The sequence below is a fragment of the Callospermophilus lateralis genome, chromosome 6 (genome assembly GCF_048772815.1).
Source record: "Callospermophilus lateralis isolate mCalLat2 chromosome 6, mCalLat2.hap1, whole genome shotgun sequence".
Taxonomy (NCBI): domain Eukaryota; kingdom Metazoa; phylum Chordata; class Mammalia; order Rodentia; family Sciuridae; genus Callospermophilus; species Callospermophilus lateralis.
Window position 1 is genome coordinate 137,305,371 of NC_135310.1, and position 9,486 is coordinate 137,314,856.

Genomic DNA, 9,486 nt, shown 5'->3' on the forward strand with positions numbered 1-9,486 from the left:
CAAATTTAAGATTTATCAGGATAGATGAAGGCACAGAGATACAAATCAAAGGAATGCACAATCTTTTCAACCAAATAGTAACAGAAAATTTCACAAACCTAAAGAACAAAATATAAAAACAAATATAAGAGGCTTACAGGACAAAATTAGAACAGACTCACACCAAGACACATTATACTGAAAATGCCTAGCATACAGCAAATTTTAAAGGCTACGAAAGAAAAGTATCAGATTATACTTAGGGGAAAAACAATTCGTATCTCAGCTGATTTCTCAACCTTAAACCCTCCAAGATAGGAGATCCTAGAACAAAATACCACGCTCTGAAAGAAAATGGATGCCAGCCAAGAATTTTATGTCCACCAAAATTAAGCTTCAGATTTAAAGGTGAAATAAAAACTTTCCATGATAAGGCTGATAAAAATGAGCCCTCAGTGCCCCCAGAAAATTAAATACTGGCTTAGTCAGCTATTCTCATAAAAAAAGTATGGATTCCATCCGAATCAGAAGAGTTGCTTAGGTCCTCTGCCTCAGCAGTTAAGCCTCTTCCTAGAGAGCAATAACCTTCATTACACTGCACAGCCAAAAGTTGAGGTCTAAAGATGGCTGTCCTCTAATGCCATGACACTGATGATGACATATCAAAAATGAAATAGGCCAGTTGAAATCTATCCCCCTCCACACATACACTCCCCCCCCCCAAAAAAAAAAAAAAATCCCAAACACACACTACTTTTAGAAGAAGGAATGAAGAATAGTTTCAAATAAAAGCATAGCATTAAATTTATTCAAAATATATACATATTGCCAATTGAACCCAATTCCTGACACTCCCCTTTTATTAGATCTATATAAACAAAACATTAATTCCTGATATTTTAGAAAATGTGCTTTTTCAGGAAAAAAAAAAATCCAGCTTGGTTCTACCCTACCCCAGAAAGATAAATCACCTGGACAAGACTGGAGAGACATTACCAAATAAAATTCATTTCTACCTTTGCTTAGTTCATTGAGAAGATTTAGTATATACACTGAGAATAGTCACCCTGAACTTCAAAAATTGACAAGTGTTAGACTCCTATATACCTCAGAAAAATAGAGATATAAATAAAAATTAGATCTATGGAAAGTAAATATCCTCAAATTTGTTCAGTCATAACAAATACTTATTAAGCACTTGCTATGACCCAGGCACTACACTGGGGAACCAATAGGAACAAAATTTTATAACCAGGAGGTCATCAATAACCTTTAGCAGAGTCATGGGTACAAAATCAGATAGCAGTGGCTAGGTAAGAAGTAGCTATTTCAAAAAATTTGACTGGGAAGGGAAGAATTAAATTTTAACAGAGGAATGTGAAACCAAGAGAGAATTCTACTTTTTTTATTGTAGTTGTTTTTCTGGTTTCCTTTATTGTTGCTATCTCTAAGCCTGTGTAAAAGCCAAATGGAAGGGGCCTTTAGCAAGACTGAAGAGCTAATTGAAGTCCTCACAAAGGTAAGAGCAGAAAATATCCAGAGTCCAGGTATAGGGATTGTCATCTAAAAGTAAATACAATTTCTTTCCCTTTAACTCAAGAAGGGATGTTTTTGACAGAAAGACCATGGGATTCTACTCTGACAGCTCCATTATTATTTTTGAAACAGATGGCAAGAACATGTGCTAAGAGAGTAGATGATGTAAATGGATGAAAGGTTTGAAAAGTGTAAAAATAAAATCCTAAAATTAAATTCTATGGAGATTGGAAACAGGTGCTGATAAGAACAACTCTAGAAAGATTCCTTGATGACCACTTGAGACTGGGGACCAAGGATTTATAGGGACACAAATCTAGATACAATGATTTGCCCAACTGGTTCTAACAACCAAGACTCAAACATAACAGAAGATAAAGAGCTGAGATCGTGCAGGGCTGAGAACTTGCCAGACAACTACTACATACAAAGACAATGAACAACTGAGCATGTGGGCAATGAAAGTGGCTGAAGATCAAGGAACCTCCTAAGGAGGTAAAGTACAACAGAGATGGGAACATGAAAGATAAAAATATAACACTATAAGCAGAGAATGGGAGGTTTGGGCTTTGGATTTCTGAAGGGGACCAATTTCAAGGCTGGTACATTTCAGTGCTGCCCCCCGCCACCCCAGTCCCCAGCACCAATAGCCATACCTACCCGCACATCACTAGCTCTCAGTGGGCTCTACTTTCTCCTTCTGTCCCTTCCAATTGTTGGTTTCTCTTTGAGCTTCGCTTCTTTTCCTAACCCTTCCCACACCTCTGTGAGTAGTCGCTTTATTAAAGCCTCCTCATTTAAACATTCTGGCATTAATTCTGTTTCCTGCTGAGATCTTCATTTACAGACATAAATCACGTTACATAGGGCTTTCATTAAAGATTATAATCTTGGCTTTTTGTCTTATTTTATTTTTCAGGAAAATTATAATATAATTAAAGTTAAATTACACACCCTCCAAAATTACAGAATTTTAAAACTAGAAAAAGCCTTTAAAAATTCAACCATGCCTGGTGCGATGGCACATGCCTTTAATCCCAGCAGCTCAGGAGGCTGAGACAGGAGGATCATGAATTCAAACCTAGTCTCAGCAACTTAATAAGGCCCTAAGCACTCAGCAAGGTCCTGTTTCTAAATAAAATATAAAAAGAGATGGGGATGTGGCTCAGTGGTTAAACACCCCTGGGTTTAATCCCCCATACCAAAAAAAAAAAAAAAAAGAAAGAAAAAATTCATCCATGCTTACAGCCATACAGCCATGCCAAAGCAAGTACTTCTAGCAGTAGAAAATGGAGAGTCCTTCAACACTGTGCACTTATACCTGAGTGAGTACTATATGCCAGGCACCATTGTAGGCACTCTCTTGATCCAGCCTGGATAGCTGACATTCTCATAAATGAAAATCCAGGCTTCCCAAATCCAGATATCCAGTGTCCTTTTCATTATTAGCACCAAAATTTACTATGAGTGGAAAATATTTAAAAGGAATTGCTAAATCCAAAAGCAAAAATAAAGCAAACTGAATGATCCACTCCATTCTTAAATATTACCATCAATATTAAAGAATGTTCAAGAAGCTTTTGAGCTTGCCTAAGATAATTTTCAAGACAAAACCATTGCCAACAAATCAGTTCCAAACACTTCTGCCTTCACCTTCAAGGCATTCCATAACCCAAAATCCACTCACTCAGCAGCCTCTGGGCCTCTGCTCCTGGTGTAGAACCCAGATATTCACACACCTTGCCCCATCATGGTCTTAGCTCCTCAAAGCTTTCCCAGATCCTTCCCTCCTCTGAGCTCCTGCTGCACTTACGCGCAGTTTAGTTCTGTGCTGTTATTTAATTGAGAGGACAAAAATGCCCATTCTAAATCCAGGCTAATATTTTTATTACAATGTGTATATCATGCATATGCTGAGACTGGGAGGGACAAAAATAACTGAAACTAATCCCTATCCATCAAGAGTTTAGTCCATCAGTAGTTATAGCCCCTAACACAATACAGGAATAAGACAAGTGCTCAGTGGTTATAGGATTAACTGAGTTGGAAATTTTCAAAGCAGAAAGGATTCTTCAAGAGAGAAGATCTATGAGCTAGGGTTGTAGCTCAGTGGCACAGCACTTGCCTGGCACATGAGAAGCACTGGGTTCAATCCTCAGCACCTCATAAAAATAAATTAATAAAATGAAGATATTTTAAAAATTTTTTTTAAATCTAGTTTTATATAGTCTCTGAATACACACACACACACACACACACACAAAGGAATCCAAGGCCCAAAGAGACTAAGGAACTCAGCTAGTGCCAACCAGGCCAGTTGTAGCCCAAGATCTAGTGATGGCTGCTTTAACTCCTAAACCAAACTACCTTTGACTCTGTAATTTTCAAACTGAGATCCTAGAATGCCTATGGGTGTGTACACAGCTTCAAAATTCATAATTTCTCTACAATTCATTCAAATTTGTATATTTGCTTCAATAATTATTCTTTTAACATAAACCTACTATAAAGCATTTCAGGAGCAGCCCAGGGGGTCCAAGAACACATTCCCCAGGGTCTAAGATCATTCAACATTTTAACATACTGCTTAGCAGAATGATCAATGTTATTTCCTATTCCAGTCAATTTCAAAATCTCCCCTACTCAATACCAGTCTAAAACTCACCCATTCAATAAACATTTAAGAACAGTGGTTCCAGCAGCTCAGAGGCTGAGGCAGGAGGACTGCAAATTCAAAGTCATCCTCAGCAATTTAGTGAGGCCCAAAGCAAATTTGTGAAACCTGTGTCAAAATAAAAAGGGCTAGGATTGTCACTCAGTGGTTAAGCACCTGGTATCCAAAACAAACAAAAAAACCTACTATGTGACAGGTGACATACTAGTAACCCTGGCCAGATTAAGATAAGTAAACTAAAGCCTGGCATGGTGCCAACCTGTACTCCCAACAATCAGGAAGCTGAGGCAGGAGAATCACTTGAGCCCCAGATTCCAGACAAGTGTGAGCAACACAGTGAGACCCTGTCTCAAAAGGAAAAGATATGTGTAAGAAAAGTGAAAAAGTAATCGAGAGAGAACTTTTTAATTAGTACTTCCTATATACCCTGACTGTACTGCTACCTGACACTTAGAAATTGTTCCAAGTCCTTTACTAGAAGACTTCCTGTGTATGAGTATCAATTTAATTTTCTGTTAACAGAAATCTTAAGATTTGCAAATAATGAGCTCCCAAATATTTGTGGAATGAAAAGAAACTGAAGAGGTTAATAATCATCTTTTAGAAAGGTAATAGTTCAAAATGATACCTAGAACTAGAAACTAAAATTTTGCCAAAAAATAACTTTCTGAAACTTCCAAGAGTTGTTCCTTGTTATACTGGAGGATCTTCTGCTTCCCTGCATAAAATTAATGCTTCTACTTAAACAGAAAAGAACATCTAGAGCTGGGATTGTGGCTCAGTGGCAGAGTGCTTGCCTAGCATGTGTGAGGCACTGGGTTCGATTCTCAGCACCACATATAAGTAAATAAAGGCCTATCAACAACTAATAAAATATCTTAAAAAAAGAAAAGAACATGTAAATACTAAGCATACATCATCTTCTCTATCTCAACCCGTGATTCACCAACTTTTCACACACAAATCATCCTTGGGAAGACTTTGGCTTTCAATTCCTTTCTCATTAAAGGAGTCTGTTACACATAGACTAGACCAGCACACACCAATATTTATAAACAAAATATTATTAAGCATTAGGAGATGGATCCACATACTCTCTGCTCTAGCTTTTCACTATAGGATACCCAAATGTTTTAATTAAGGTGTGGATGACTTTGCTTTTGAATGTGAACAGACTAACAGTTTCATAAATATATCACACTTGAACAAAATTTCTCATACATCTTTAGCAAATTAAAAATAACAATTTAAAAACAAATTCTCTCAAGAACAGTTTCTTGGAATTAAAGAAGTGCCTATCTACAAAATCTTGAGATACTAGGTCACACATATCATCAGGCTTCCAGGAGGCTGTGCGTCTCAACAATAGTTATATCACTGAAGAAACTATATGAACTCAGGCTCGTTGTTTGCAACCAGAGTCGCCATTTTCCCATCTGTAAAATGGGATAAGCTACCATCATCTACCCACCCCTTGAGAGGATCAAATAGGTGCAAACGCCAAGATAGTTGCAGGCACAGAGTAAGCGTCCTAGAGCCCTAAGTGGATGCATACTTATGCAGATAAAATGTGCCTCGCGTTCACTTTTCACCAGTAAACTCAGACCTGCCAGTGACTACTACACAGAGGTACAATGGGGCAGGTGGGCCCGAGGCACCCAGGCCGGTAGGGGTCATGGAGCGCAGGCGTCAGGTGTCGCAGAGCCTGGCTGCAGGTGTCCTCCGCGGGTGGGCCGGGGCCGCGCGGCCCCCAGCCCTTCGCAGCCAAGGCCCGGCCGACGCAGGCCGGCCGCGAATTCCACTCGGCCTCACAGTGCGATCCGCGGTGCGCCCTCCGCCAGGATCTCTTAGGCCCACACATACCTCCCGTCGGTCTGTGGCCGCCGACTACAGGCTCAAAGACTGGGGTCCGAGCAGTTCTCGCCAGTAGCTCCCGGCCGCTGCCGCCCAACCGCCGGCGCCACACTTCCGCCCGCCGCGAGCGCCGAGCACATCGATCCGCCCAGTAGTCGAGCGCCGAGTCTTCGATAGGCTGAACCTCTCCTGGAGAGGAAGGGCTGGGTTGCTGCGGAAGGTGGACACCGTGAGAGCTGAAAGCTAGTGTGCCTTGCTTTCCAAGGGACCCAGCTGCCGGCTTGCACGCGAACTGGCATTTTGTCAGGACAGGAGCGTGCCTCGTGTAACCTCAAAGGTGTGCTATGTGTACCTTTCATTTCCTTGCCCCATGGTATTTTCAAAAAGGCCGTGGGATGACAGACCGTTTATGGACCTTCAGTTCATAAGGATGGGCCCTGCACCCAGTAATAGCACCAGGTCAGGGGGCAGCACAGGGTCGAAAAGCTGCACTAAGTTAAAGCACTGCAAGAGTCAAGGAGTACATAAGGGACTCCACCGAATCAGGACAGGTACATTAAGGGACTACATACACCACATTAGGACAATGCACCAGGTCAAAGAACTGCTGCAGGTCCATATGGCCCACCAAGTCAGGAGGATCCACCTCATAGGGTCCCTCGAGAATTCTATGGCTCCTGTTGAAGCCTTAAAAGACAAGATGACATAGAGACATCAAGATACCATGGAAATTACAGAGGTGACTGGAATACGAATATTGAGTGAACACTACTTGGACCTGATGCTGTGCAGGCATAAAGCTAGTGCAATCTCTTCCAGCTTTGTTCCCTGGCTAAGGATAATCATGGAGTGGTGAGAGGAAAAGCAGCATCATTTGGGAGTGACTGCAGCAATCTCGGCAAGAAAGGACAGTGGTCAGCTCTAGGGGACAATGAGTCAGGTAGAGCACAGTGATCAAGCTGGGAATTTGTTGACTGTAGAATTGACATGATTTGCAAGGGCTGTGAGAGAGAAATAACTGGAAGATACTAAATTGTGTACGTGAGGAGTGGTGGTTCCACTAACTAAAACAGGAAAGACCAAGGGAGAAGGGGATGCAGCTGTCATACTCAGACAAAGGCAAGTTAACCAGACCACACACGGCAGAGGTCTGGGTCATTTCATGGAGTAAGCAACCTGGACCTCAGAAATGCTAGTTGCAGATGAGAAGAATCTAGATGGGCAATCAAGGAGAAATAGTAAGAATATCTGGGCCATCAGGACAACTTCAGCAGTGGACCCTAAGGTCAAACCTGTTAAGGTCTTTTTCACCCCCAATAAAGTGTGATTATATACCACCATGAGAAATCAGAAACAGGACACAGCACACTGGTAGACAGTAGTAGAGAAAAGTGAAAAAGTTACGAGAGAGAACTTTTTAATTAATACCTCCTATATACCCTGACTGTACAGCTACCTGACACTTAGAAACTGGCCCATCCATATACCCTCAACTGAAGTGACTTTCTGGGAACACTTGTACCTTTCTTTGTGCCTGAGAGCTTTCTCTCTGGAACAGAGAAGCTGGGAGCACTGGAGGATTCATTCACCCAGAAGCAAGCCTCAACCAACAGCTCTAGGAGCTGGTGTGTAAACACACCAGCAGGCTCTCTCTGGGTGTGTAGCTTAGAGGCATATAGTCCATTGCATAGCACACTTCCCAAGAAGGCTGTGCTCCAGTTGCCCTCAGTGAAGGAAGCACCTCCTAGCACACCTTGATTGGCTTCCCCACTCCCAGCTTGCTGTCTCCCATGTCACTACCCACATCAAATACTAGCCCTGGAAACCTTATCTCTGGTTCAGCTTCTGACAGAACCAACCAAGATTGCTATTGTCATAAACCAAAAACACCTATGTTTCTTACTTTTCAAACATCATTGTATGCTGAATTGTACACTTATTCTGGAAATACATCTAGGGATAGAAAGATGATAATATGTACCGACTCCTTGAGTCATAGGATTTAGCATGACTTCATTTTTGTCTCTTTCTTGTCAGAGGATGTGTCAAAGTGTTCTTCTAGTATGCAATAACCTGACTGTCCCCAGGATTATTCATTTTAAAGAGCAAGGGGAAGACTCTTTAAATGTGAATCAGAAACTTGGCAGCAGAGGTCCAAAGAAAATAAAGTGAGAAATCTCTGGCAGCATTACTCCTCCTGCACAATGAAACCAAATCCTCTGGGTCTCAGTGACATGCCATTTCTCAGGTTAGGCAATCCTGCCATTAAGTCAGGATGTATAGGTCTTAAGAATTCACAGATCCTGGATGGTGATGATGATGATGATGATGATAATGATGATGATAATAATAATAATAATAATAATAATAATAAATTCCTGGAAAAAACCAAAACACTCAAAAAAGGAAAGAGACTCTTTTGTTAATATTAGTGCTGTTTTCTTTCTTTTTTCTTAGGTTTCTGATCCTAATTCTTAAGCCAACCAGCAAACATGAGCACAGTATATGCAGAAGTTCTCAGAAAATAAAATCATTAAAACTAAAATTGCAATAGTAGCTGTTGGGGCAATTAACTATGATTGGGTAGCTTTGTGTTTTCAATTCTGTGTCAGATTTCATTGGACCTAGAGAGAAAGAATAACTTTGAAGCATGAAATTCCTTTGGAAACAGTCTTAGGAAACACCATGAAAAATACAATGTTATACTCTTTAGATACTTTATTTATGTATTCAATTTACATGAAATCAACACCCTAAGTGTTCTGTACTGCATGGCATATCAGTTTGAAATGGACCATAATAAGAATACAACCTAATCCTGTAATTATAACTGCAGTTTGCCATATGTGAATGATCCTTTTTACCAAAAATTGAAATTTGGTGATCTGTTAACCCATAAATTCTATGATCCTTGCTGGCAGATTACTGACTTATTCATTGTTGTAGATACTACAAAGACTTAACTGTTATGAGATAGACCAGGCTGACCATCCCATTCATTGAGTGCTGAATTCTACACTTATTCTCTTGGGGATTATCTTGTCCGTGCCAGCCCTACTTTAGTCATATTTGTAAATTTATTATTATCTCTTCATTTGGCTCATCCCACTAAAGTATACATTTAAGGAAAGGGACTTTACATTGTTCACTAATGCCTCACACATAATATGTACTCAATAAATGTGTGTTGAATGAAAAATTAAAATTAAAGTCAGGTTACATTTTGATATTAGCAAACTTAGGGGACAGTCCTCTTTCTAATTGTCTATCTCAAAATATGCTGAATGGCTACTTAAAGGCACAAAAAAGTAAGCAACACTAGATATATAAATCTTGATAATATATAGATGCCTGAGATATTTCACCAGCTTTGTCATTTTTTGTGTTTTAAAATTACAAGGATGATTTGAAATCCTACAAGACGGGAACAATTACAAACTCTG

The 9,486-nt window shown here is 40.2% G+C and overlaps 1 protein-coding gene across 2 annotated transcripts in view; it reads right to left on the bottom strand.

The window, feature by feature from the left end:
- The window catches only part of Exoc2 (exocyst complex component 2), a 198,942-nt gene extending 192,786 nt beyond the window's left edge, over positions 1-6,156 (bottom strand). The window contains exon 1 of one of the 2 annotated variants that reach the window (XM_076859113.1): positions 6,053-6,156. The gene's annotated coding sequence lies outside the window, so the exon portion shown is untranslated. Of the gene's footprint in view, positions 1-4,180; positions 4,249-6,052 lie in introns of those variants that run through there. The other variant, XM_076859114.1, reaches the window with a different exon arrangement.
- Between the last annotated feature and the right edge of the window lie 3,330 nt (positions 6,157-9,486).